Source organism: Scleropages formosus, chromosome 5 (genome assembly GCF_900964775.1).
Source record: "Scleropages formosus chromosome 5, fSclFor1.1, whole genome shotgun sequence".
Lineage (NCBI taxonomy): Eukaryota > Metazoa > Chordata > Actinopteri > Osteoglossiformes > Osteoglossidae > Scleropages > Scleropages formosus.
The window spans coordinates 1527346-1554729 of record NC_041810.1 but is presented as its reverse complement, the minus strand read 5'-3'; the positions used below and the strand labels follow the sequence as shown (position 1 = coordinate 1554729).

Sequence of the window (27384 nt, the reverse complement as noted above, 5' to 3'; positions counted from 1 at the left end):
TATAAATGAGTATTTTCTAAAAATACAAGTACTGCAGCAGGTACAGGCAGTTACTCTTGAACCTGAAACCTTCCATCTCTGTATCTATTAAACTACCATCCGATGTTTTCTACACTAAGTAGGTTTCACAAAAAAATCTCCATCTTACATTACAAACAGTCTTCAAATATACGTGGAAAACTCATTTGACAATTAATATGGCACCTGGTACAGTAGCCATGCTGATAACTCCTGTTTTGTCAAATGTCTTGTTTTGTCACCATGTCACATTCCTAGTATGTGCAAAGAGTGTTGGCCTTTAAAGTGATCACATCTTAGCGTTGAAATCAGTTCTGTTTTTCTACTGTGGCATTTCTCATTAAATATTTTAACAGAACAATTATAAAAATAAATATTACAATGTTAATATTTTATGTACTCATACGTTTACAAGTAATAGTGGCAACTTCATCCTCGTCACATTTCTTCTCCCCCCAGTAAGCAGATGGACACTGCCACAGTGTGGAGTCATGCGGGCGACATTTGAAATTATCCAGCCAGTTTGGAGCTCCTTTCAGTCGAGATCCTGTACTAGAAACAGTTCCACTCGTTCCGCAGTTGAGTTGTTGACATATTAGACTCGTTGTGTAGGTGTCTATTTGATTGAAACACACATTTCCCCAGGTGCCTTTATAGTAAACCTCCAACTGCCCAGAACAGCCTTCAGCCAGTCTCATCTCTTTGTACTCTGTAAGGAAATGGACAAACACTTGAAATTAATAAGTACACAAAATATGTCATCAATCTGAGAATGAAAAGTGGTTCGGCAGAAAAGATAGCATGACCATTAAAACCACATTTTATTTTGTACTCGTAATACCCAGTGCAAAGCAGTATGTTTAGCAATTTAATTTCACCCTTTCACATTCAAGATGGAGATACAGGCCTTTATCCAAGGCAATACAGCTGCGAGAGGACCAGCATTTAAGTCATTAGCCCTGACTGCTACACTTCTGACTGTCCCATAAGAAAACACAACAATCAGGTAACACTGTCGCAGTAAACAAAAGAAAATGCAAGTCAGCGCTCGTGATCAAAATCCCAAGGATGGTAAAACTGTACAGCATTTTGTCAGATTGCCTGAACTTGCATTAGTCAGTCGGGCAACATAGGTTGGCAATGCTTCACTTAGAACATCAGTATTTGATGGTAGAAAGCACTAGCTTGAAAACAAATTATACAGCTCCTTTACTACAACTTGAGAACAAGTAATGAAATATTTTACAGAGTTTAAGAGTTACAACTCATTTCTGCTATCAATGTTTGAAAATTTGTAAGTGAAAAGATTGTTATATAAAAAGCCAGTGCATGTTCGAATATTTACAGTGAAGGTGAGAATGGAAGTTTCATCAACATTTTACTAAAAGGATTCATTTAAAAGTGCAAGTATAAGACACAGCTAAATACTGTACCAACCTGAACAAATCACTCCCACATCCTCCTTGTGAACGCAGTCATGTTGTCTCTGCTGTACAGTCAGACAGTCCCGCAGGGACGACTCGTTCCCAACGCAGCGCACTTCACCCGGCCAGATGGATCCAGTTCCTGGACCAAAAGAGGTGGAGCGGAGAGCCGTCCCGCACTGAAGCTGCCGGCACACCACCTGAGCATCATTCAGGTCCCAGGAGTCATCACACACTGTCCACCAGGAGCTCTGGTGGAACAGCTCCAGCCTCCCTGCACAACCACCCTCATCACCCACCAGCCTCAGGGACTTGTGTTCTGGAAAAAGGTACACAGGGAAGGAGGTACCAGGTTTTTGTAAAACAGACTTAAAATAAAATATCCAGTATAATCAATCAATATCCAAACAACATTATTCATGAATGTACTGTATAATAAGTAGGGGGGTGCGGTGGCGCAGTGGGTTGAACCACAGTCCTGCTTTCCGGTGGGTCTGGGGTTCGAGTCCTGCTTGGGGTGCCTTGTGACGGACTGGCGTCCCGTCCTGGGTGTGTCCCCTCCCCCTCCGGCCTTACGCCCTGTGTTGCCGGGTAGGCTCCGGTTCCCCGTGACCCCGTAAGGGACAAGCGTTTCTGAAAATGTGTGTGTGTGTGTGTGTGTGTGTGTGTGTGTATATATATAATAACTGATTAATACTCAGTGGAACATTCTATGGACACACATGGACTGGAACTGCACTTGAGTGTGTGTGGAGCACTGCAGTTGACCAGGTGAGACTCAGTCCCAGAGCACTGGTACCCTGTAAGACACACATCAGTGTCCCTTGTTCCAGACATGGAGGAGCTGTAGATCCTCACTGCAGAACCACAACCCAGCTGTCTGCAGACCACAGAGGCCTCCTTGAAGCTCCAGGAGTCCAGGAGAACTCTGCTCCAGGTGTGCTGGTAGCGAACCTCCAACTGACCCTCACAGCCACTTTCTCCAGACAGTCGGACCGTCCCATTGAGGCTGGAGAGAGATGATCCTGCAGAAGCATCAGCATCTCTTATAGAGTATCTTACAGTAACAGCAATTCATTCTGTGTATAGTATATTTCTTTTTATGAATTTTACAGTCAACAAAGCTGATCTACAGAACATTTTTTCTATATACACATGTGACTGTGACTGCTCTCCAACAGTACAATGATGACCACAGCACTCCTCACCATTACAGATGACTCCTGCATCATGTTCATGAAAGCATGGAACTCGGTTCCATGAAGAAAAGGCACACTGGGACAAATGTGTCTCCTTCCCCTGGCACTCAAACACATCAGCCCAGACAGGGCCGCTGCCCTCTCCAAACCAGGCCTGTCCTGGCACTGCCACAGCGCTCCCACAGCCCAGCTGCTGACAGAGGACATTGGCTGCTCTCAGATCCCAGGGTGCATCACACACTGTGCCCCACTCAGTGAGGTACTTTAACTGCACTCTGCCGGAGCAGCGGTCTGGACCGTCCACCAGGCTGGAGTTTGTGTACCCTGGATAAAGTGCAGAGGAACGAGAGAGAAATATTCCAGGACATAGTATTGCCGATTATTCTTACAGGATATATACTTCAAAATGATTTAGTGATATTCATAATAATTTTCTGTTTAATTTCTTTTACTGTTCATACCGAGAAGCAAAAAAGATGTAATGTTGTCAGTTTCACTTCAAAATCAAGACACTTGAAAAAGACACTTACAAAAACACTCCAGTCCCACGTCAGTGTCATGAGTGCACTTTGTGTCCTTTGTGGATGATATTAAACACTGTCGAAAATTATGTTCATCACCTCTGCACTCAATCTTGTTCTTCCACACCTTGCCATCCCCTTTACCAAAAATTGCTGCTCCCTGCACCTGTACAGGTGTCCCACAGCCCAGCTGTCGACACACAATCTTTGCGTCCTGGAGGTCAAAGTTGGGGTCACACACTGTGTACCATGAGTCTGCAAGAATTTCCAGTCTCCCAGAACACAGGTGAGGTCCTTTAGTGAGCCGAATTGTAATGTTTCCTGAAAAACAATTTGTAGTATTTGGTGAAGCCTGTTTGTATTTTTTATCGTTGTTCCATGTTAAAGAAAAGTGGAGACGTTGAAAGATCCCTGTTCTCATCACACTGAGCGAGTAGCTGAACATGAAGAGCTCAGTCAGTAGAGGAACCTGCACTTGAACCTAACAAACACACACACTGACTGTATTCAAACACTGCTGGGGCTGATATTAAAAATTAATATGTTCCATCCATGTACTTCGAGAGGCCGCTAAACTCGTCCCTCAGTAACGATTCGTCCAATTTATTCAAGAGAAAAGAGTGAAACTGGAAAGAACTAAACTGGCAAAACTTACATTCCATCCAACACTGAGCACAAACACTCACAATTTATGACATAAAACAACATACAAGATACATGCACATAATACACAGTATTACATTTAATTGTAAGGCTAACGATAATTCCGGTACAATCTTGACAAAACACGTGTGTGATATGATGATCATTAATTGATTAACGCCACACGAATCGAAACATCTAGAAAGACAGAGCCGCAAGTCAATAATCAATAAGTTATCGAGAAGAGAAAACAGAGGCATTTTACACACCGGCAGTGTTTCCTGGACATAAAACTGAGGAATAAAACAATAGAACAAAAAATAAAATAAAACAAGACCGAATGTAAAACTAACTTTATTGGGCACGCAGCGCCATGGGTCTGGAGGGAATAAAGAAGGACGCAGAGACAGCGTTCATCAACAATTTATTTGAACACCAACACTGGGGAAATAATGCTCTTAGTCCAAGAACCCCATTTCTTCCAGTACCTGCGCCTACAATCAGCCTCTCTAGCCTGCTTCAAGACCCAAGACTCTGCCAATACATTAGACACGGTCACCCTATCATTTTCCCCATAAGTGCCCCAGTGGTTGCATACCCACATTTCACATTATTTCCCAGAATGCAACTATTTACATTTAGGAGTTTCCCTCCTAAAACAGTAACGCGGGGTCGTTACATTATGTTCTCGCGAGAATTCAGAGTCAACAAATTGGCAAATTACGGCAAGAAATTAATTAACGGACAGGAGAAATGAACCAGAAAAAGAAGAAATGATGAAATTCAATAAGACAGAAGATTCTCCTACCTGAGCAGATGGCTCCAACGTCATCCTTATGTTCACAATGATATTTACCCCATCCTGCATGTGGACAGTCCTTCAGTGTAGATTCTGAACCACTACATGGCACATTAGCCAACCAAACCTGCCCTTTTCCTTGTCCGAAGTAAGCATATAGTGGTGCTGCTACAGCGTCTCCACAGAACATCTGTCTACACACCACTGACGCATCATCAATATCCCAGCCCCAAGTACACACAGTTCCCCACTGTCCTTGATGAAAAACCTCCACTCTTCCCTCACAAGGACTGTTTCCATTCACCAGCCTCACATCACTGTCTGGAAGAAGAGACACAGACAGAGACTCCAGTGGAGTCTTTTACATGTTTCAGCTTGAGCTTCAACTGAGTTTCCAAAAAGCTGTATTTGATCAGCGATACAAGGAGATTTGAAACATACAGTTAAATGTGACGGATTTAACAGCCTGTGAAAGAAGCATATGAGAGATCAGTGTAATTTTTATACCTGTTGGCCTTTTACTGTCATTTCTTAGCTTTACACAGAGATTCCAAATCCAAAATGTAAAACTGTGATCTACACATATAGATGTATGTTTAATACATATTTTTATTCAGAATTTCTTCAAGCTATTACGAACATTTATTTAGGAGATGCTTTTCTCCAGAATGACTTCCAATGAACTCTATGTAGTGTTATGAGCCCACACACCTTATTCATCGTGGTGACTTACACTGCTAGATACACTACTATGGGCCACTCATCCACACATCAGTGAAACACACTTTCTCTGTCACTCACACACTATGGGGGAACCTGAACAGCATGTTTTTGGACTATGGGAGGCAACCAGAGCACCAGGAGAAATCCACAGAAACACAAGGAGAACATGGAAACTCCCCACAAACTGAGCATGGATCGAACCCCCATCCTCTCACACCACACAAGCACTGTGTGACAGCAGTGCTACTTGCTGTGCCACCCCATAAGTTTCAATTTACATGTAAAAATTGTAAATAAAAATGGCATATTTGTTTTCAAATTAATCTATATAAAAATCTGTAACAATAACCCTGATTAAGCTGAAAAATAGGTCTCCCATCCTTTACTTCATCTGAGTTCTTGTGCCACATATCAAATTTTGGCAAAGCAATAAAGTTTTGGGTTTTATTTTTTCATAACTTTTAATTATTGACAGAAGGCGAGTACACAAAAATTTCCCTAATCATGTCTTATTATCCTCATATTACACTAAAATACATAAATTATCAATATTGAATTTGTAAGGGGGGCGTGGTGGCGCAGTGGGTTGGACCGGGTCCTGCTCTCCGGTGGGTCTGGGGTTCGAGTCGCGCTTGGGGTGCCTTGTGATGGACTGGCGTCCCGTCCTGGGTGTGTCCCCTCCCCCTCCGGCCTTATGCCCTGTGTTGCCGGGTAGGCTCCGGTTCCCCGCGACCCCGTATGGGACAAGCGGTTCAGAAAATGTGTGTGTGTGTGTGTGTGTGTGTGTGTGTGTGAATTTGTATAATGCAAACTTGTAATAGAAATAATTATGTAATGTGGACTTAAATCAAAATTTATTTAACTATGCAATACATGTCTCACATGCACACACACACCTACACATACAGTCTACAACCACTTGTCCTGCGCAGGGCGGTGAGCCGGAGCCTAACCCGGCAACAGAGCGAGCAAGGCTGAATACATGTTAATATATTATATATACAGTTTTTAAATATTATTATGTAAAGTTTTTATTTATTGAGAAAGACAAAAGCTTTTAACTGATCCTTAAGATTTTCATGTTGTTTTGCACTTACAGATGGTACTGGTTCATGGCAAAGACATAACAGAACTAAATGATATATGCATTCTAAAAATTCAATTTTGTATTTAATTCAAAACATCAGTTTAAACTGACGCTTCATCAAAAACAGTGAAAACATGTGGATGGATGCAACTTTGTCCTATTAGTGAATTCTGAAGAGTCAATGAAAACTCAAAGACTTATTGTGAAATACAAAATGCTCCAAAATTTTCAATCTTTTAACCATTTATTGACTATAATGACATGCTTATATAAGGCTATATTTTCTTATTGTTATCAAAACACTATTAAAAATGGAAAAACAACATGAATTTAACATTTTTAACTGTTTATCAAAACTCAAAAATTGTCCATATTTTATTTTCTTTATACTTCTCTACATTACATAATTCATATTTTTCAATCATTTTATCTGGTTTGTGATTATATTTGACACAATTTCTTATAATTCATACTATAATAAAAATGAATGATTAGATTTAACTTACTTCCATTACATGCCCTGTGGCAAATTGCCATCTACACCCTATGTGTCATTATTGGGTCTGGACCACTGCAAATGTGAGTTGAACAATAAAAATGTATGTTACTTCATTCCTAAGCTTTTATCTAAAGCTTACAGTATTTGAACTATGTATAGATTTTTTGTAATTTGCAGAAGTTGGAGTTCTACAGCAACAGTGGGGTATGGGGCTTGAACCAACAATCTTCCAAGTAACAAGTTCATGTCCTTAATTGCCACACTACCTGTTCACACTATTACACTCAAAAAGGGTAAAGAAGTTCACTAAGTAACTATGAAATGGGGTTTATCAGGAGGGAAAAAAGTTTTTGGAATGAACATACCCAGCACACACACGCACTGTCTGAAACCATTTGTCCCGAGCAGGAGCCTAACCCGGCAACACAGGGAGTAAGGCTGGAAAGACTGGAGACACACGCAGGACTGGATGCCAGTCTGTTGCAAGGTAACCCAAGCAGGGCTTGAACCCCAGACCCACCAATAAGCAGGACCTGGTCAAACCCGCTGTGCCACCACAACCCCCTACTCCAAAATCTTTTCCCCCAATTAAAAGAATTAACATGATGTAACTGATGATGTAAAAACTACTCATTACACCGCTGTGCTGCTTAGTATCAAATTTTAAAATGAGATAACAGAACTATACTGTGTCCTCACCATCCATCCACCCACCCGCTGTCATAAAGCTCTTATTTACACAGGGTTCTGTGATCCAGGGCCAATCCTGGGAGTCTCAAAGCTCTCAGATACACACTCAGAAACATACTTTACAGGATAGTTTAGAGTCAAAAACTGCTGAACTGAAAGAATCACACAATCACCTGTCATCAGTGTTGCTGCAGATTGTATTTCATATTTACTATTTAGACAGTCTCCACAACCTGGTGACTTTTCAGAATGTCATCCCCTGACCCACTGAGCTTTGACCTGTGAGAGGAGCCCTGGAGCAGAAGCAAAACACGGTACTTACCGACTGTGGTGGACAGGAGCAGGGATGAGAACATGAGGATGAACAGACAGCTCTCCATCTCCATGAGCACAAACCAACTGCCCTCAGAGCAAAGTTCAGAACCCAACCTTGAGCTGTGAGCTCTCAGGGCGAGCGAGTGCCTTTGTACCATCCTGGACCCCCATGGAGAACACGCCCCCAGCCACCAATCACACTCAGCATTGCCTTATCAGAGGAGTACAGGAACACATGAAAAGTGTGGAAACACCAATCAGAGGAATCTCTGTGTGTTTCCTCCATATATACAGATACTGTAGCGCCGAAGTCTGTCTTGACTCCACCTTACACTGTAAACCACTCAGAAAGACTTACAGTCTCACACAGTTACAGTGTGAGCTCTTCAGTAAGGGACATTAAATGGGGAAAAACTACAAGAAAACTGGGAAAGATACTGCGCTGTCAAAACGAACACTATGGCACACTGATAAGTTGCCGACCTGAGGAGTGACCAGGTGTGACACAGGAACAAGTAAATGTATGGATTTTGTAACACTCAAAACTGCCACTGTGAGAAACAAAAACATACCAATAGATTTAAAAAGCTGTCGCCCACCACACAAATTGTAAGCCATAAATCAAGTCCCACAGTCCTACTCAGAAAATTTGAAAGTCCAGTTCACAGTCTTTCTCCCCACTGGGGCTCAAATACCCACACCTTGTACTCAGAGCTGACAATAAAGGAACTGGGCAGTGTGGTCATCCTCCCACGTGCCGGGAACAAATACAGACAGCAATCAGAACCACAGCTGTATTGATACTTCTTTTTATCAGCCCTGATTCCATGTGCTCATGTTGTTGACCTTTAACCTACAGTAGGTGGCAGCACTGAGCTGTGTCTCAAGTCCCTGTTGAAACATATAGAAAGGAGATGCTCATCAGACCTTACAAATAACTTAAACTTGTCTACATTTTCCAGTTTAATTTACCCTGCACTTGATTAATGTTGATCCATGTTGCTGACTATAAATGATATTTTACTTACTCAGGTGAAATAGCAGTAGAGTGAAGTATTGTCGTCCCTGCTCAGTCTGTTGCCACACCAATTTTAACCAGAATATGAAAAGGAAATATATTTATCTTTTCTGTGATAATAAGTAAGAATAAACTTGTATTTAAGTAACATCGTGGAGTGTGACTCTGTGAAGAACAAAGTAGCTACTTGAGAGGCCCAGTTCACCACCAGAACCAAGTTCATTTCAGGTTTGAGGATACTGAGCTGTAAGAAATGCCAAGTAGCAAATTAAATACCATTCTGAACAATGAGATTTACTGTACTACAGTGAGCTTCTAGGTGTTCCTTCCTGCATGTTTATTGTGTCCAAAGTATCATTTATAGTATATATGGAACCCCTGCAATATGTAATATTTTCTGCATAAACATTACATACTGTTCCACTCTAATATGGAATTAAAAGGTTGCAGAAACTTGTGGTATTTGAGGGTTTTCATGCGAGAGGGGAAAAATAGTGTGCTCCTCCAACCAGCAGTAATCTCTTATGCTTCATATAACGTGTAGTGCATCATGTCGCTCATGTATTAGTGCACTGCTTAATGCCCTTTGATGTGACTCCAGACGAGATGCAAATCAGTGAAGAACTCAGCACACATTACAGCACAGGTGAGCTCCGTGACGGAGCTCTGTTCACCCTTTTGTGTGGCACCTTATCATGAACATCCTCTTGCTCCGTGTCACATTAGCGTGTTTATCTGTCCTCATCCTGACGCCTTTGCAGCGCTGCAGCTGTGGGCCCCTCGTGTGGTTTCTGAGCTCCCGTTGCACGTTTAACGGAAAGAAAGTTATTTATAGTTGGAGCATTATTATTTTTCATTTGCAACTATGATCTCACGGTGAGATATGTTGCATGAGCTCTTAACCAATGAAAGCTACAATAGTGTAAGAGCAGTAAGAGAGGGGGGGCTGATGTAAATGAATGTAAATAGTTGCTATTAGTGTCCATTCTAGTACATAGTGCTGTGTTCCCTTCTGATTATTGTCACGGTACTGATGCTCTGTTTGCCACTGGGGGATTCTGGGGGTTGAACAGGTGACCCCTAACTATTGTGAGGAGTAGGGGAGCTCAGAGTGACCGGGGGAACTCTCAGGTGTTCACAAAGTAGTCTTGTACTGTGTGCGGTACCCTTGTCAGGGCTGCCGTTGAAAGACATGTACATTTTCAATAAAGAGCATTTTTCCAGAACTCTGCCTATCAGGTCTGTGTGCAGGAGCTCCATGGGGGGGAACAATACAATATTTATCTAAATATTAAAAGCATGTTATCCATTGGACATTTCATTGTTTCTTCTTAATAATTAGATATATGGTTAAAAACGCAAGATATTTTTCTGATACTGAACACACACACACATTTTCAGAACCGCTTGTCCCATACAGGGTCGCGGGGAACCGGAGCCTAACCCGGCAACTCAGGGCGTAAGGCCGGAGGGGGACGGGACACACCCAGGACGGGATGCCCGTCCGCTGCAAGGCACCCCAAGCGGGACTTGAACCCCAGACCCACCGGAAAGCAGGACTGTGGGCCAACCCACCACGCCACTGCACCCCCTTGTGATACTGAACACACACACACACACACATTTTCAGAACCGCTTGTCCCTTACGGGGTCACGGGGAACCGGAGCCTACCCGGTAACACAGGACGTAAGGCCAGAGGGGGAGGGGACACACCCAGGACGGGACGCCAGTCCGCCGCAAGGCACCCCAAGCAGGACTCGAACCCCAGACCCACCAGAGAGCAGGACTGTGGTCCAATCCACTGCGCCACTGCGCCCCCAGGCATAAGCATAAAAACACATAATTTAAAAAAAAAATTCACAAGCAGCCATAAGTGCTCATATTATATCATTGTAATCTTACATGACAAATTTATAACGGACAATTTGCAGTCCAGTTTCAGGTACGTACTGTAATCGAAAATATATACATGCCATATTTGTGTATGTTTGAGGGTGGTGTATATTTTGCTTTTTAATTATTTGAATAAAAATAAAACTGATAGCAAAGCAGGTTTCACACTCATTTTAGCTAAAACTATAGGTGGTATTGCTGTTCAGAACTAATTCAATATTTATGTACAAAATGTGACACAGTGGGTAATTCTGACACCTCCCGTCACCTGGCCTGTTGATCTGAGCCTGGGTTCGAAAGTGTCTGTGAGGAGGTCCTGTGCTGTTCTCCTATTCATGTGGTTTCCCTCCCACCGACACACCCCCAGCACGTGCACAGCAGTTCCCATCAGAGGACGCCCTCTACAGGAGGGACTCGGTACATCTGCAACACATCTGCCAATCAGCCAAGTCTCCAAAATGTCATGGACTTGAGTCACTGTGTGCAGAGTCTTGCTACTTAATGAATTCACTGTTAGTTAGTTGTCTTACAATTTATGTTTCAGGGGAATTGGTGAAGCCAAGTTGCTCTTTGTGTGTGTGTGTGTGTGTGTGTGTGTGTGTGTGTGTGTGTGTGTGTGTGTGTGTTTTAGTGAGACTGTCCTGCGACTGACTGGTGTCCCAACCGAACTGTGCACTTTGCTTCTGAGAGAGACTCCAGACAACCACCACCAAAACTGGAAGAGCAGTTACTATACATAGTAGTTTAGCTACTCGTCATCAGCCTGCTTGAAATTAACGCTGCTATAAAAACTACTGTAGATACACTCACTATAGCGCTGACGAAATTCATCGCTTCGCGTTTACTTTCCACCCTCTTGTGGCCACAAACAGATACTGCAGTTATATTCAATTGAAAAATTACCTTTTCCAACGAACTGCAGTAACTTTTCTAATCCACCAGATGGCAGCAAAATAAGAAGGTTACGTTCCCCTCCACTGGGCGCCATATTGTACCTGCGTTCTGTGACCCGCGCCTTCTTCTGCATGGTTGTTTGAGCTTTTTGTGATGCGACATTTTCTTGGTTGGTTCCTAAACAGTACACAAGAGACCCGTAGACTGTTCTCCCGAAGACAGTACTTCTTTTGACTTTTCTATTTCCTGACCTGCTGGGTATTTATTCACCTCACCAATTTCAGAGTAACAGTGTATCTACAACCGAGGTACTCAACAGGCGGCCTGTCGCGGCATTAATTTTGTGGCCCGCGTCATGCTGAAGATGATGTATTTTTATTATAATTTGCGCTCAAAAGTAGCGCAAATATTAGGCGGTGTGACTTTATGTTTGCGTCATTTAAATGCGGTTGATACTCCTGACACTTTGCATTGTGTCAATTGTTAAATATTGAAGTATGAAATATAAAGATAATATTAGCTTATATTTAATGGCGGTCAACGGAAACCGCGAAAGTTAAAAGGACCTGATCAAGCGGCAACAAATCATCACGACTCCTCATCTGTCATAAACCTTGTGAAAATGTGTGTATGTACTGTACATTAACTAAAGGAAGATAGACGATGAAAACAGAGTTTTCAACCCTACGTGGCAAATGGAATTTGCCTTTGCAGAGATACTGACTAGGTGGCAAACCAATCCAATGTGTCTCATTTGTCAGAAAACAATTGCTGTATTCAAGCGAGCTAATCTGCAGCGCCACCATGACATGAGCAACTTCATCCCGACTTCACCGTCGCCTATCGGATTATATCCACACGGCAGCGATCTCAGGTGTCAAAAGGTAAAAGACATGATGATTGCTAGTAGCGGGGTTTCACGCCCAGCGATCCATCATGATCCGTGGCATTGTTAAAAACGCTTTCTCTCATTTCTGCAATGGGAATAATAAAGTCAAAGCAACGTTCTCGTCTAACTGACAGACATTTGACAGACTGCCTAAGAGCAGCTACCAGTGAGCAACAGCCAGACTTGAAACTGCTTGTGAAAAGAAAAGAATGCAGACTCAGATTTCCCACTAGGAATAAGGACTTCTTTTCATCAGGGCTTGCGAACTATATTTGCTCAAGAATGTTTTGAGTTTGCCAGGGGGGTGCGGTGGCGCAGTGGGTTGGACCGCAGTCCTACTCTCCGGTGGGTCTGGGGTTCGAGTCCCGCTTGGGGTGCCTTGTGACGGACTGGCATCCCGTCCTGGGTGCGTCCCCTTCCCCCTCCGGCCTTACGCCCCGTGTTGCCAGGTAGGCTCCGGTTCCCCGTGACCCCATAAGGGACAAGTGGTTCTGAGAATGTGTGTGTGTGTTTTGAGTTTGAACATTCTGAGTTTGTTTAATACTCTGAGTATGAATGCATTTTTTATGCATTAATATAGCAAAACAAACTGTTAATTCACTTTTTTGTTCCAGATTTTTTTTTTTATTTTCATGTTCAGCATTATTTTAAATAGGACAAGGATAAGCAAGACTTAGATAAGTAATAAACCGCATTTCTAAATCAGTAAAACTGCAAATATTGTCTTCAAGTCTTATGACACAAAATGTAATTTGTGGCCCTTTGCATTTTATGCGATTTAAATGTGGCCCGCTTGGCCTCTGAACTTGAGTACCCCTGATCTACAACAGGCTGAAGTCAGTTGGTGCCTTTCAGCAGCAGCCTTGAAAAATGCTGTTTCACAATCTGACGGCCTGTCTTTCTGATCTTAAACCTTTTCTTTCATTCTAAACCAGCTCTTTGAGGCTTCTTCTCTTATATTCTTTTCACTATCTGTCTTGTTCTGTGGATCCTGATACTCATGTATGGTTGTACACAAACAAGGCAGCTGTTTTTAAATATAATAATTACCTGTCCACATGTACAGTTTCTGGGTTACATAATGTGTGATTTCATTTGTTGTGTCAACTGAAATTTCTCCACATTGTTTTATTCTTAGGTTGAGATGTTTTTCATTTTATGTGTGTTTAATGGTAAATGAATCTGTACTGTTCTGTGAGATATTTTTAGATTTGTTTTGGGTTTCTGCCACCTAGTGGTCATTTAGGAGAATAACGTTATTTTTTACGTTATTTCGTACTGTTACATTATTGGATGGATGGGCCACGTGACACAGGCGTGGATATGGTTTTAGAATCGGGAAGTGTCTTCAGTCGATGTGTGCCATGCGGTCGGCTTGCGGCTCCAGTGCCTTCCCTCCTTGTTTGTGCCTTGGAAAGCATCGCTTGTAAGTTGCATTTACGTTTTTAGTAAATTATAGTAGCGTGAATGTAACATTTACGTTATGTTAATAGTGTAGACATTATTTGTGTATTTATGGGTATTTGTATTTAACGATATGTAACTAACGTTTAGTAATTAGTGTTGCTTTGTATTGTTTTAGTTTTACAAAAAAGACTGTACTTTCGTGAGAAGGAAGACAACAGTAAAGGCATTCAGTGTTACTCCAGCCTCTGACTTTCTCTGGAAGCTTGTTAGCTATCTGTCGATTTGCGTTAGACGCGCACTGAGGACAGAATAGTAAAAAAGCGACTTCACGGCAGGCACTACAGTAACGGGAAAGCAAGGGAAAAGCAGCTCATGATGTCGCACACCCCAGTATCCGAACTGGAACGATTGTCCATTGCCGATGAGGGCATTTCACGACAGGACAACGTGTATGAAACAAAATCACAACGTTCTACTTCATCTGAATCTTCCTCAGCCAGCTTAGCTGCAGTGAGGGCTCGCGCCAAAGTTGAAGCTGCACGCGCTCGTGCAGCTTTCATTCAGCGCGAGGCCGAGTTGAAAGTCCGAGAAGCACGCATAGCTGCCGAGCTGTCAGCACTGGCGCAGGAGAAAGAAGTTGCAGTAGCTGTAGCAGAAGCTGAAGTCTTTGAGGCAGCAGCAGAGATGGAGGGTCGAGAGGACGGCGGAAGTTACCATGCAACGGCTCGTGTTGCCATGCAACGTACCCGCGACTATGTCAAACAACATTCCCAGCTATCTGATAGTGATACAGAACCCCCAACGCTTCAGCTGTTTTCACCATCTCTTTTGCCCAACACCAAACCCGAAGCTACATCAGGTGCACAGAAGCAGACTCCCGATCACAGCGGATCTCCTCACACATTACCTAAACATGCAGCAAGGCAGCCTGAGAGGTCAACACCAGTGGCTTGTCAACACATCACGAGGGACAACAACAACCACAGGGTACAGCTACCTGAAGGACCAACGCCTGCAGTTCATCACCATCCCAATCGTCAGTACTCTTCTGCTCATTTGCAGCCTCCCTCTTTCAACAGAACCTCATTCCAGCTGCAGGAAGACAGGACTGGTATGAGCAACATCGCAACTTACCTGGTACGCCGAGAGCTTGTGAATTCTGGTCTCATCAAGTTCAACGATCGACCAGAAAATTATTGGGCATGGAGGTCTTCATTCTGCAACGCCATTGGAGGGCTAAACTTAACTGCTAGCGAGGAGCTCAACCTCTTAACAAAATGGTTAGGCCCACAGTCTTCAGAGCATGTAATGCGAGTCCGTTCCGCGCATGTTGCCAGCCCTTCTACAGGATTGAAGATGGCCTGGGAACGCCTAGAGGAGTGCTATGGTTCCCCCGAAGTAATTGAAAGAGCTCTTTTTGACAGGATAGAGAGTTTTCCTAAAGTCAGTCACAAGGATCCCTTAAAGCTCAGGGAATTAGGAGACCTGCTTAGGGAGGTAGAGTCTGCTAAGTCTGAAGGCTATTTGCCTGGGCTCTCTTACCTAGATACCGCCAAGGGCGTCAACCCCATAGTGGAAAAGTTGTCACCTGGTCTTCGAGAGAGGTGGTTAGTTCAAGGCTCGTTATACAAAGAAGAGTACGGTGTTTCATTTCCTCCATTTTTATTCTTCACGAACTTTGTATGTAGTGAAGCACGCAGAAGGAATGACCCTAGCTTTACTCTCTCAACAGTCTCTACCACTCCCCCAGATAGTTCCTACAGGTTTTCATCAGGATCACCAAAACACGAACGAGGAGAGAGGAGATCGGGATATTTCAATACTCAGGTTTCTGCTCACAAGACTGAAGTCGCATCACATCAACAGGCTTCTCAGCAGGATGGCTTAAGTGGGAAGCTAAGTGACGTCGACAGACAATGTCCTATTCACAAGAAACCTCATCCTCTAAAAAAGTGCAGAGGTTTTCGGAGCAAACCACTTGAAGAGCGCAATACCTTTCTTAAGGAACACAATATCTGTTTCAGATGCTGTTCTTCTACTGCTCACCTGGCTAAAAACTGTAAGGCAGCTTTAAAGTGTAAAGAATGTGAGAGTGACGCTCACATTTCTGCGCTTCACCCTGGACTGCCTCCGTGGAATGTAGCAGACCCCTCCTCAGAGCATGGCGGGGAGGGTGAACAAGAGTCTTTGCAGTCTGTGGTCACCTCGACGTGCACAGAGGTCTGTGATGAAGCTGAAGGGCCTAGATCTTGCTCTAAAATCTGTTTGGTGAAGATCTATCCCATTGGATACCAAGGAAAGGCCATTAAAGTCTATGTTATTCTGGACGACCAGAGTAATAGATCATTGGCAAAATCTGAATTCTTTAACCTCTTCCACATCAGTGGGTCACACTCGCCATATACTCTCCGCACATGCTCAGGAATCACCGAGACATTTGGGAGGAGAGCCACAGGATTCATGGCGGAATCATTGGATAGAAAGACAAGTGTGGTGCTCCCCACACTCATTAAGTGCAATCACATGCCAGACGATCGGTCAGAGATTCCGACTCCAGAAGTCACACAGCACCACAGTCATCTTAAACCCATTGCTCACAGAATACCACAGCTAGATCCAGAAGCCCAGATACTGTTGCTTCTAGGGCGTGACATCCTGCAGGTTCACAAGGTCAGAGAGCAATGCAATGGTCCAAACAACGCGCCCTATGCTCAGAGATTAGACTTTGGTTGGGTAGTTATAGGCAATGTTTGCCTGGGCTCAGCACACAAGCCAGGACCTGTAACTTCTTTCCGGACCAACATTCTGGAAAACGGACGTCCATCTTTTTTTACTCCATGTCCCAATCACCTCCAGGTCAAGGAGAGGTTTGACGTTGAGGCCCAGCATTGCAACCCTTTGCATGGAATTGCACACGACACTGCAATGCTTGAGGACTGCAACCTTGGCAGTATGATCTTTAGGAGAACCAAGGACGATAACAAAGTTGGTCTCTCCATTGAAGATAGACTCTTTCTACAGGTCATGGCCAAAGAGATGTTTATGGACGATACCAATAGCTGGGTGGCACCACTTCCTTTTCGATCCCCTCGGCAGTGGCTCCCAAACAATCGGGACCAAGCTCTTACTCGCCTCAAATCCCTTTGTCGTATCTTAGAGAAAAAACCTGAGATGAAAGCTCACTCTGTGAACTTCATGCACAAGATCTTCGATCACGATCAAGCCGAGCTAGCTCCACCATTGCTTGAGGGAGAGGAACGGTGGTACTTACCCATCTTTGGCATGTGCCATCCTCACAAGCCAAGTCAGATCAGAGTTGTCTTCGACTCCAGTGCACGGCATTGTGGCGTCTGTCTGAATGACGTGCTACTTACTGGGCTAGATCTCAACAACAGCCTACTGGGAGTCTTGCTGCGCTTCCGAAAAGAGGCAGTGGCTGTGATAGGGGACATCGAGCAGATGTTTCACAGTTTTATTGTCAGGGAAGATCACAGAGACTTTCTTCGGTTTTTGTGGTTCAAGGACAATGACCTCAACAAAGAGATTGTCGAGTACCGAATGAAAGTTCATGTATTCAGCAACAGCCCATCTCCAGCCGTAGCCATCTATGGTCTTCGTCGAGCAGCTCAGCATGGAGCAAATGAGTATGGTATGGATGTCAAAGATTTTGTGGAACATAACTTCTATGTCGACGATGGTCTCAAGTCACTCCCAACAGCAGCTGAAGCTATTGACCTCCTGAAAAGAGCACAGGACATGCTTGCTATCTCCAATTTGTAGCTTCATAAGATAGCATCAAACCACCCTGATGTCCTGAAGGCCTTCCATCCAGAAGACCATGCAAAGGACCTGCAGAATGTAGACTTTGATGACAACTCATCTCTCATCCAACGCAGCTTAGGGTTAAGCTGGGATCTCAAACAGGATGTTTTCACCTTCAGAGAGGTGCCAGCAGAGAAACTTTCACCCGTAGGGGTGTCTTAGCCACGGTTAACAGCCTGTTTGACCCTCTCAGATTTGTCGCACCAGTCGTCATCCGAGGGAAGTTCCTGCTGCGAGAGCTCACCAACAGCGAAGCTCTTGACTGGGATAGTCCTCTGCCAGAGGACAAGGAAGCAGAATGGAGAATATGGACAGACTCCTTGCAAGATCTGAGTAAGTTCAAGATACCAAGACGCTACACCAATGCAACGTTTGCCACTGCTCAAAGAAAAGAGCTGCATGTTTTTTCAGATGCCTCTGTGAAGGCCATTGCCGCTGTGGCTTACCTCAAGGTTATTGGCGGTGATGGAAAGTGCCACGTGGGATTCGTTTTGGGGAAAACGAAACTTGCACCTCTGTCCGTGCACACCATCCCACGACTGGAGCTTGGAGCTGCTGTGTTGGCAGTGGAAATGGCAGAGCTGATTCAGAGTGAGTTGGACATTAGCCTCGATACCTTGCAGTTCTACACAGACAGCAAGGTCGTTTTGGGATACATATATAACAGGACCAGACGGTTCTGTGTGTATGTTTGCAACAGAGTACAACGCATCCTGAGGTTCACCAAGCCCGATCAGTGGTGCTACGTCTGTAGCACTCAGAATCCAGCAGACCAGGCAACTCGATCTGTGTCCACAGCTGAGATAGCTACCTCAACATGGCTCACAGGACCCCCATTCCTTTCTCTTCCTGCAAGAGTATCCACCTTAAAGGAGGAGTCATATGAACTAGTTAACCCAGATTCTGAGACTGAAGTTCATTCTCATGTCACAACTGTTTCTCCACCTGATCTAGGATCCCACAGCTTTGAGCGGTTTTCTTCCTGGAAGTCTCTGGTGAGAGCTATAGCTTTCTTGTCACATATCATTCAGTCCAAAAGAAATGCGGGAGAAGCTAAGCATGAGACATGCAATGGTTGGCATCAGTGTAAAAGACCTCCCACAGCCGAAGAGCTGGCAAAGGCAGAAACCCTGATCATCAGGTGTGTGCAAAGAGAGACGTATAGTAACGAGTTCACCTGCCTGGTTGAGGGAAAGAACATCCCAAAAGACAGCCCACTGAGGAAGTTGAACCCTTGTGTGGATGAAGAAGGTCTTCTAAGACTAGGGAGTAGGCTCAGTCAATCAGCATTTGACAGAAGAGAGAAATTCCCTCTCATCATTCCTGGCCACAGTCACATTGCCAGACTGCTTGCGAGGCATTACCATGAGAAGGTTAAGCACCAAGGTCGTGTCTTCACAGAAGGGTCTGTGCGCGCAGCAGGATTTTGGATTATCGGAGCCAGGAAGTGCATCAACAATATCGTACATAAATGTATCATGTGTAACAAGCTTCATGGAAGAATGACTGCACAGAAGATGGTAGACTTACCGCCTGATCGCCTGAGCACAAAGCCACCATTCACCTATGTGGGTGTTGACGTGTTTGACCCATAGACTGTTACCACAAGGCGAACTCGTGGAGGACAGGCCAATAGCAAGCGCTGGGCAGTACTCTTTACCTGTATGAGCATCCGTGCGGTGCACGTAGAGCTCATTGAGGCAATGGATACTTCAAGTTTCATCAACGCCTTGCGACGATTCTTTGCCTTGCGGGGACCTGCTAAACAAATCCGTTCTGACTGTGGAACTAACTTTACAGGCGCCTGCAAGGAGTTGCAATTACTCCTTACTGATCCTGATCAGCCCAACATCAGGAGGTACTTGGGAGAAGAAGGTTGTTCCTGGGTCTTTAACCCCCCTCATTCCTCCCACATGGGAGGAGTCTGGGAACGGATGATCGGTATCACCAGACGCATACTTGACTCTATGCTCAAGCAGACAAGTCTTTCTCGCCTCACGCATGAGGCATTGTCTACTTTGATGGCAGAGGTCACTGCAATCATTAATGCTAGGCCCCTCTGACCTATCTCTTCAGATCCAGAGTCGCCTTTTCTTTTGACTCCTGCTTCTCCCCTAACACAAAAGTTGTGTACGTACCCTCCACCTCCAGGGTACTTTGATGCCAAAGATCTCCACCGTCAACAGTGGAGGCAGGTGCAACATTTAGCTAACACCTTTTGGAGCAGATGGAGGCGCGAGTACCTTCCGACTCTGCAAAGCCGGGCCAAGTGGCAGGATGCACGGCCTAATCTTAAAGACGGTGACTTGGTCCTGCTCAAGGATAGCCAGGCGTAGCGGAATGAGTGGCCCATGGCCTTGGTAACAAGAACCTTCCCTGACCAGGATGGGAAGGTCAGAAAGGTGGAACTCAAGGTCGCAAGATCTGGGTCAGCTAAGACCTTTTTGAGGCCTGTCTCTGAGACAGTCCTACTCAGGAATGCTGAAGCAATAGACTGATCTTTATTCCCCTTGTTCTAGATAGTGGTATTTATTTAATACCAGGCAGGGAGTGTACTGTTCTGTGAGATATTTTTAGATTTGTTTTGGGTTTCTGCCACCTAGTGGTCATTTAGGAGAATAACGTTATTCTTTACGTTATTTCGTACTGTTACATTATTGGATGGATGGGCCACGTGACACAGGCGTGGATATGGTTTAAGAATCGGGAAGTGTCTTCAGTCGATGTGTGCCATGCGGTCGGCTTGCAGCTCCAGTGCCTTCCCTCCTTGTTTGTGCCTTGGAAAGCATCGCTTGTAAGTTGCATTTACGTTTTTAGTAAATTATAGCAGCGTGAATGTAATATTTACGTTATGTTAATAGTGTAGACATTATTTGTGTATTTATGGGTATTTGTATTTAACGATATGTAACTAACGTTTAGTAATTAGTGTTGCTTTGTATTGTTTTAGTTTTACAAAAGACTGTACTTTCATGAGAAGGAAGACAACAGTAAAGGCATTCAACTTTACTCCAGCCTCTGACTTTCTCTGGAAGCTTGTTAGCTATCTGTCGATTTGCGTTAGACGCGCACTGAGGACAGAATAGAATCACTAGTTTTCTTTTCATGAGGCAGTCCTCATCATCCATCGACCTCCACTCAAAAGCAGACCAAAGAAATACTGACTGCGAATGACAAAATAGAGCAGCTTAAGAAATGAGAGAAAAAAAAACACAAAGCCACAGCATGTCACAGTCATTGGACAAGTTCTGGACTTCCTGGCACCACTGGAACCAAGGCAGATCAAGTAGGACCCAGTGCAATTGCTCCTTTGTCACGGTGTGTGGCAGGATTTGCAGTGGTGACTTTCAGGAGGGGAACAAAGGGGATCCTGAAGAGAAGCACCTTCACCATGAACAGTCCCTTCTACGCACACCTTCCTAGTTCTTCCTAGTTCTCTTTACCCTTGTTTTCCTTGAACAAAAAAAAAAAAAAAAAGAGTACACCTAAATAAAACAGATTCAACTGAAGTATGGAGTATCTGCACGTTCACACTTCGATAAGATGAATGCGTACATTTTACACTAATGCCACCTTGTGATTTTGGAGAACACAGATACTGGAACAAATCTGCTAGAAAACATTTTAAATACTGAAGATTTAGTAAATGGATACTGAAAAAGACTAAATTAAAGTCTGGAAACAGCAGCTGACATCTGTCCCTGTTCTCCAGCAAAGCCCTGTGATGCACATGTTTCTCCTGCTCCAGTCGGTCCACCTGATCTTGCAGCTGCTGCAGCTGTGCTTTCTTCTGGGACAGAATCTGCTCATTTACAGCCAGGGCATCATAGAAGCAGGACATCATCCAGTCATCACACTAACAGTGTGGCTTGAACAAAGAACCAACAGTTTGATTAGTACAAGAACACTATTACACACACACACACACACACACACACACACACACACACACACACACCTTTAGAACCACTTATCCCATACAGGGTCACAGGGAACCAGAGCCTACCCAGTAACACAGGGCGTAAGGCTGGAGGGGGAAGGGGACACACCCAAGACAGGACGCCAATCCACCACAAGGCACCCCAAGCGGGACTCAAACCCCAGACCCACCGGAGAGCAGGACTGCAGTCCAACCCACTGCACCACCGCACCCCAGAACACTATTATTGTCACTTTATTCTCCTTCTTACCTAGGCATTACAGTAAAACAAAAAACAGAAATGCCAGCAATAAAAAATTATCCCCCTATCATCAACCCACAGGCTGTCAGTTCACACAAACACACAGAGAAGAAGGATAGATACCTGGCACTTTCTGAGTTCTAGTCTGAGCTACAGGACAGTGATGTGGTGGGAATCCTGCCCTGCACTTTTGCAAAAACTTGGTGTGAGGATATGGATGACAGATGGAGGCAGCAGTGGAAAACTGAAATAGTTGTACCAAAAAGGTTTATTTTTCTTTACTTAAAAAGATGTACCTCAAAACACATTAACCCCAGCCAAATACGGTTTGCAATAGAGGCTACCAAGCAGTTGCTCTAAACTGGTCATGTATTCTGTTGTACTATGTTCAGTTGAGACAATGTTTCATGTTCTGCTGCTGAGGGTCCATACAAGTGAAAACATAATGGAATAAAAATAAAAGACATAAATAAGGTCCACATAATGAATAGTAAAAGGAAGGAATCGTTATACAATAGAGCAAATAGCAGGAAAATTTTGAAAAAGTAAGTACACTACAACAAAAGGGAGAGAGCAGTTCTGAGGGAGAGAGGGAGCTCATTCTACCAAATATAGTAAAAAACCAGAACCTACTGTCATTCAGTTTTCAACGTCTTCAATGTAGGACCACCAAGCTGCCAGAGGTGGCAGAGCATAGCAGTGTTTCTGCAGTGTTGGCAGTCATCAGGTCCTGAAGATATCATGGTGTAGATATTTTGACTATGTTGCAGGCTACAAGCACTCTTGCACTTGATCCCAGCAGCTACAGAAGGCCAATGGACGGAGGCGAGGACGGGAGATGCATGGGAAATCTCTGGTAGATCACACGTCTTGTTATGACATTTTGTATCAGCTGGAGGGGCTTGATGACAGAGGCCTGAAGGAAGGGTGTTGCAGTTGTCCAAGTAGGATATTACCATGACCTGGACTGGGAGCTGTGTAGAGTATGTCATGAGATATGGCTGGAATCTGCAGAAGTTTTCTTAAACAGGATGTATGCACAGGATAGTGTTATGGCTTCAATGTGTCATGCAGTGGCTTCAAGCAATTGTTAATAATTATTACTGGTTATCTTTATTGCTAATTGTTAAACCTTAATAATTGTTATTAAAAAAAATAATAGTTGCACCTACTGAGATGATGGAAGGACAAGGCTAGGAGGCAACCATCATCACCCAGGACCTCCATGTGACAGGCCAAGAACCCAAGCGGAGTAGAACAAAGATGCAGGTTTAAGTAACCTTTAAGTAACAAGAATAAACAGTGGCCTCACCGTGATGAAGATAGAGGTGAGGTACTGTAGACAGTCGCAAAGGGTAAATAAGGCAAGCTAGAATTAGGCCATGCCAAACCTGTAAGACTGACAGCTGAACCTGGGTGCAGCCTTGTATTGGCACAGCGAGCCCCAGGTGCAGCTGAATATCCAAAGGACTAAAGAAAATCACAGACTGGGAGGTGAAGGAAGAGGGGAGGAAGACATAGTTTCATGCTGTAAGTTGTTGACTATAATGATTTGTACCATATTTTGGGTGCTTGCTATTGTGTTGCTGGCTCCCACTTGTTCAAAGAATTGTGTTGTTATATTTTGATTAAAGTATGATTAAAATAAATAAAAAGACCACATTAATTCCCCGCCTGGTCACTCTTTGGAGCTGCCAGACCTTGCTGTGCTATAGGTATGTAGAGGAGGCTAAACATTAATGTCGTGAGTTTAGCACAAAGAAGAAGACAATCAAGTCAGAAATAACTAAGTTCTTGCTTAATACCTTCAAACACATATAAGTCAATAATAAAACAGACACAGCATTAGTCCAGTTTGGTTTTAATTTTGATGCATATTGTCAAGTGTTAAAGTGCAAATTTACATTTTTACAAGTTTAAAAGCCCTTTTTATTCTAAAGTATGAATCTATCTTCTCATAAAAAAACAAACGTAAAAGTTTAACGGCCACTTTATATGCATAATTTTAATGAGCTGGTTTGAAGCTTTGGGCACAAGGACCTTCAGACTGGACTGTCAGTCACACATTGATTCCAGAACTGCAGAGGATCCCCCATCCTCTACATCATCATAGTCAGTGGGGTCAGGAGCAGGGGGTCCCTCCACAGGGGGCAGTGTGGTCAATGCTCTCTTTCCTACAGGGAGACACAATGACTCACATCCTTGTACACACAAGAGATGAGCACAGTAGTCAAACACAGTACTCAAGTGAAAGTACTATTAAGTGTCAGACTGAACAAAATTGAAGTCACATTGACTCAAATTATGCCGTTAATGGTCTGAAACAGCAGAAATATGAACTGCAACAATATTAAGTTTCAGATCTTTTCAATAAATTAAATCTCTAGTGCAAGTAAAATGACACTGTTAAGCAGACAATGTTGTGAAGAACTACTGCTTTTGGACTCTCAGGTTCTAGGTTTCAATCCCATTTTCTGCTAAAGTGTCCTTGAGCATGGTACTAACCTCAACTGCTATGTTAAAAATCACCCTGCTACATAAATGGGTACATAACCAAGTTGGTTATTGCAATAGGCTGTTTTTGTGGGAAATTTTCAGATTCAGAACATGATCTGATACCTTTGTGCAAATCAAGTTACAGTAATGTACTTTTGAATATAAAATAGTGACAGAAATATAATGGTGTATAAGTACTTTTTTCTTTACGGATGTACTGAAGACAAAGTAAAAATAAAGCAGTGGTACAGAACCCTGAGAAAACCAGATTTAAAAAGACAGAGTTGACAAGAACATGGTGGTGGACGAAAAGCATGTTCTGCACCATCATTTGTCTACAAAGAGAAACACACCTGGTAACACAAGTGGACTCTGTTCTACACTCACAACATCATCATAGTCCTCCACTGTTTCTTCTGTCCCCATCAGTCTGGAACCTGGAATAGAGAAGTCATTTGGCTCTGTAGGGATTTTAGGCATCACAAATTTATACTGTGGTGAAATACTTTTATTGTCATACAAGAACCTTCAGTTTTTCAGAACTCTTCTAATGACCGCAGAGAAATTCTAAAGCAAGAATTAAGAAACTGGACTGGAATGATCTTTAATGTAATCCATAAATTACACATAAATTACATTTATATTTAAAATTTCCCAACCAACACAATGAACACATTAATTTGTTTGACAAACTACCTGGATTCTGTCCCATGGTAACATCATCATAGTCCTCTGGTGTGTCTTCTGTAGACAGCTTCTCTGTAACGGAGAAGAACCATTTGTGTCTAAAAGCACTTCTCAAGTGTCATTTCCTCTCACTCTACTGCCTGCTATGGTTCACAGAATGTACTCTAGAATACATTTACGCTTTGTTACTGTACACTGGAACTATACATTATAATGATTGATTATTGGACACCTTTCACTGATACCGATGAATTGATATATTAGGATGACGTGAAGCTCCCAGCACAAACCTACCTGACAAACCTCCTGCACTCTTCTCTACAGGAAACGCATCGTCATAGTCCTCTGGCTTCTCATCTTTCCCTGCAAGGAAGAGATGTTCAAGATATACACAGACTTTATTCACATTTTTCTATACATACTCTTATATACGTAAGGAGTAATAAGAAAATAAAAATTGCATGTGTCTTTTTATTATGATGAAAACATTCTAAATTAATAAGGAGCAAAAACACAACAAATATACAAACCAAATGATCATACAAAGCAGTCATGGTCAAATGGTACCCATTTGAGCATCAGCAACAGTCCTAGTTTAATTAGAGCGCACACACATACACACACACACTCAGTGACAGTACACAGACCACAAGCCCCCTACCTGAGAGGGGGTCTCCCTCACTGTCTTCCACGTCTTCATACCCAGAGGGCACATCCTCAGACAGGACACTTCCTGTGAAGGAGACACACACTCAGTCCTGTCCTCAGAGAGAAGATACATGAAGTTCTCTCTGCTGATGCCTCACACACTGAGAGAAGACAGGATGTGTGAGGTTCGAGCAGCTACCGCCCACACCCAGAAACGCTAACTGACACTCTTATCACCAACATCCTCTTCCTCCCTATTGACTGCTGTCTCTCATCTGGAGGGTTTACAGCACTGCATCTGCAAGGTCCTCGTGTGGCTTTTCAGCTCTGATCACATGGTTCCAGATGGAAGCCCAGCAAGAGGAAAGTTTTATACCTGCGAGACTGATTTTTATCTGCAGGGTGGCATTATCTCATACACAGAGATTAAAAATATGCAACAGTAACTGATGGAAAATTGTGGTTTTCAGCAAAGTTTCACATTTTGTACACTCACTGTACATATGATACTATAATCCTGTATGTTTTTACAGCATTACTGTCTGCAGATATTCAGGTTTGTAATGCAGAATTAGTTTTTATGTTTAACCCCTTCTTGACAGCATGTATTTCCATTATACTTAAATGTTCAGACACCAATCGACTTATGCAAAAAGATAAGTTTTCCACCCCTTATCTAAGTCAAAAGTAACTTGTTAGATTTCCCTCCTCCCCCACCATTCAAAATCATCGAGTGCTGTCATCGTGTGCTCCTTTACATGTGCAGCATGCTTCACTGTCGTAAACCTAATCGATTGCTGTACGCTTGCGAGACGGTTCTCATTTTCATTTGCATTTCAGTGCACATTTATCACCAGGCGTTGTCAGTAATGAAATGGATAAAAAATACACGGAGAAAGCACTACATGAGGGGAGACGCGTTCACGGCTCAAAACACGCAGGAACTGGGAAGATGCACTTCCTGCTTTGTCTGGCTACACCGACTTGCGCTAAACATATTTTAGATGTTTTCGTAAAATAAAAGCACAATCCATAAATAATGTGGATTCCAGCAATTTTTTAACATATATCTGTATTTATGTAAGTAGAGGGGTGTCTGTATTTGCATTTATTCATTTATAGCTGAGGCTTTTCTCCAAAGTGATTTACAATGAATGTTATGCCGGTTATAGTTATTACAAGCTTACAATTATTTATCCATTTATACAGTTGGGTAACTTTACTGGAACAAAGTCACTACATCACTACACTACTAGCTGTCCCCCCTTGTATACTATATTCATCTATTCTATATACCTTTACACAGCATAGTACGTATATTACTATGTACAGTACATAATGTACCAGCATGTACATTATCTATTATGACAATATTTTTTGACTTCTCCAGTGAATTTAAAACAACTCAGACTGGGCAGTTGGGGGAGAATCTTTAGTCTATGCAGATAGATACATCCATGGTGTCCTGGATGGTGGACTAGCTGAGAGTTACACAGCAGCTTGTGTATCAGACATGGCTAGGAGCAGCACA

At 43.3% G+C, this 27384-nt stretch overlaps 1 protein-coding gene and 1 long non-coding RNA gene across 2 annotated transcripts in view; both read right to left on the bottom strand.

The window, feature by feature from the left end:
- Positions 1–27384, bottom strand: part of LOC108930430 (uncharacterized) — a gene marked incomplete at its 5' end in the record, with an annotated part of 157895 nt that overhangs the window by 6634 nt on the left and 123877 nt on the right. The gene's annotated exons all lie outside the window — the stretch shown is intronic.
- LOC114910573 (uncharacterized) lies at positions 24014–25889 on the bottom strand. Its single transcript, XR_003797703.1, has 5 exons — positions 25867–25889; positions 25500–25568; positions 25215–25277; positions 24872–24955; positions 24014–24196 (listed from the first exon to the last, which is right to left on the bottom strand). It is a non-coding gene; the product is annotated as an uncharacterized LOC114910573 (long non-coding RNA).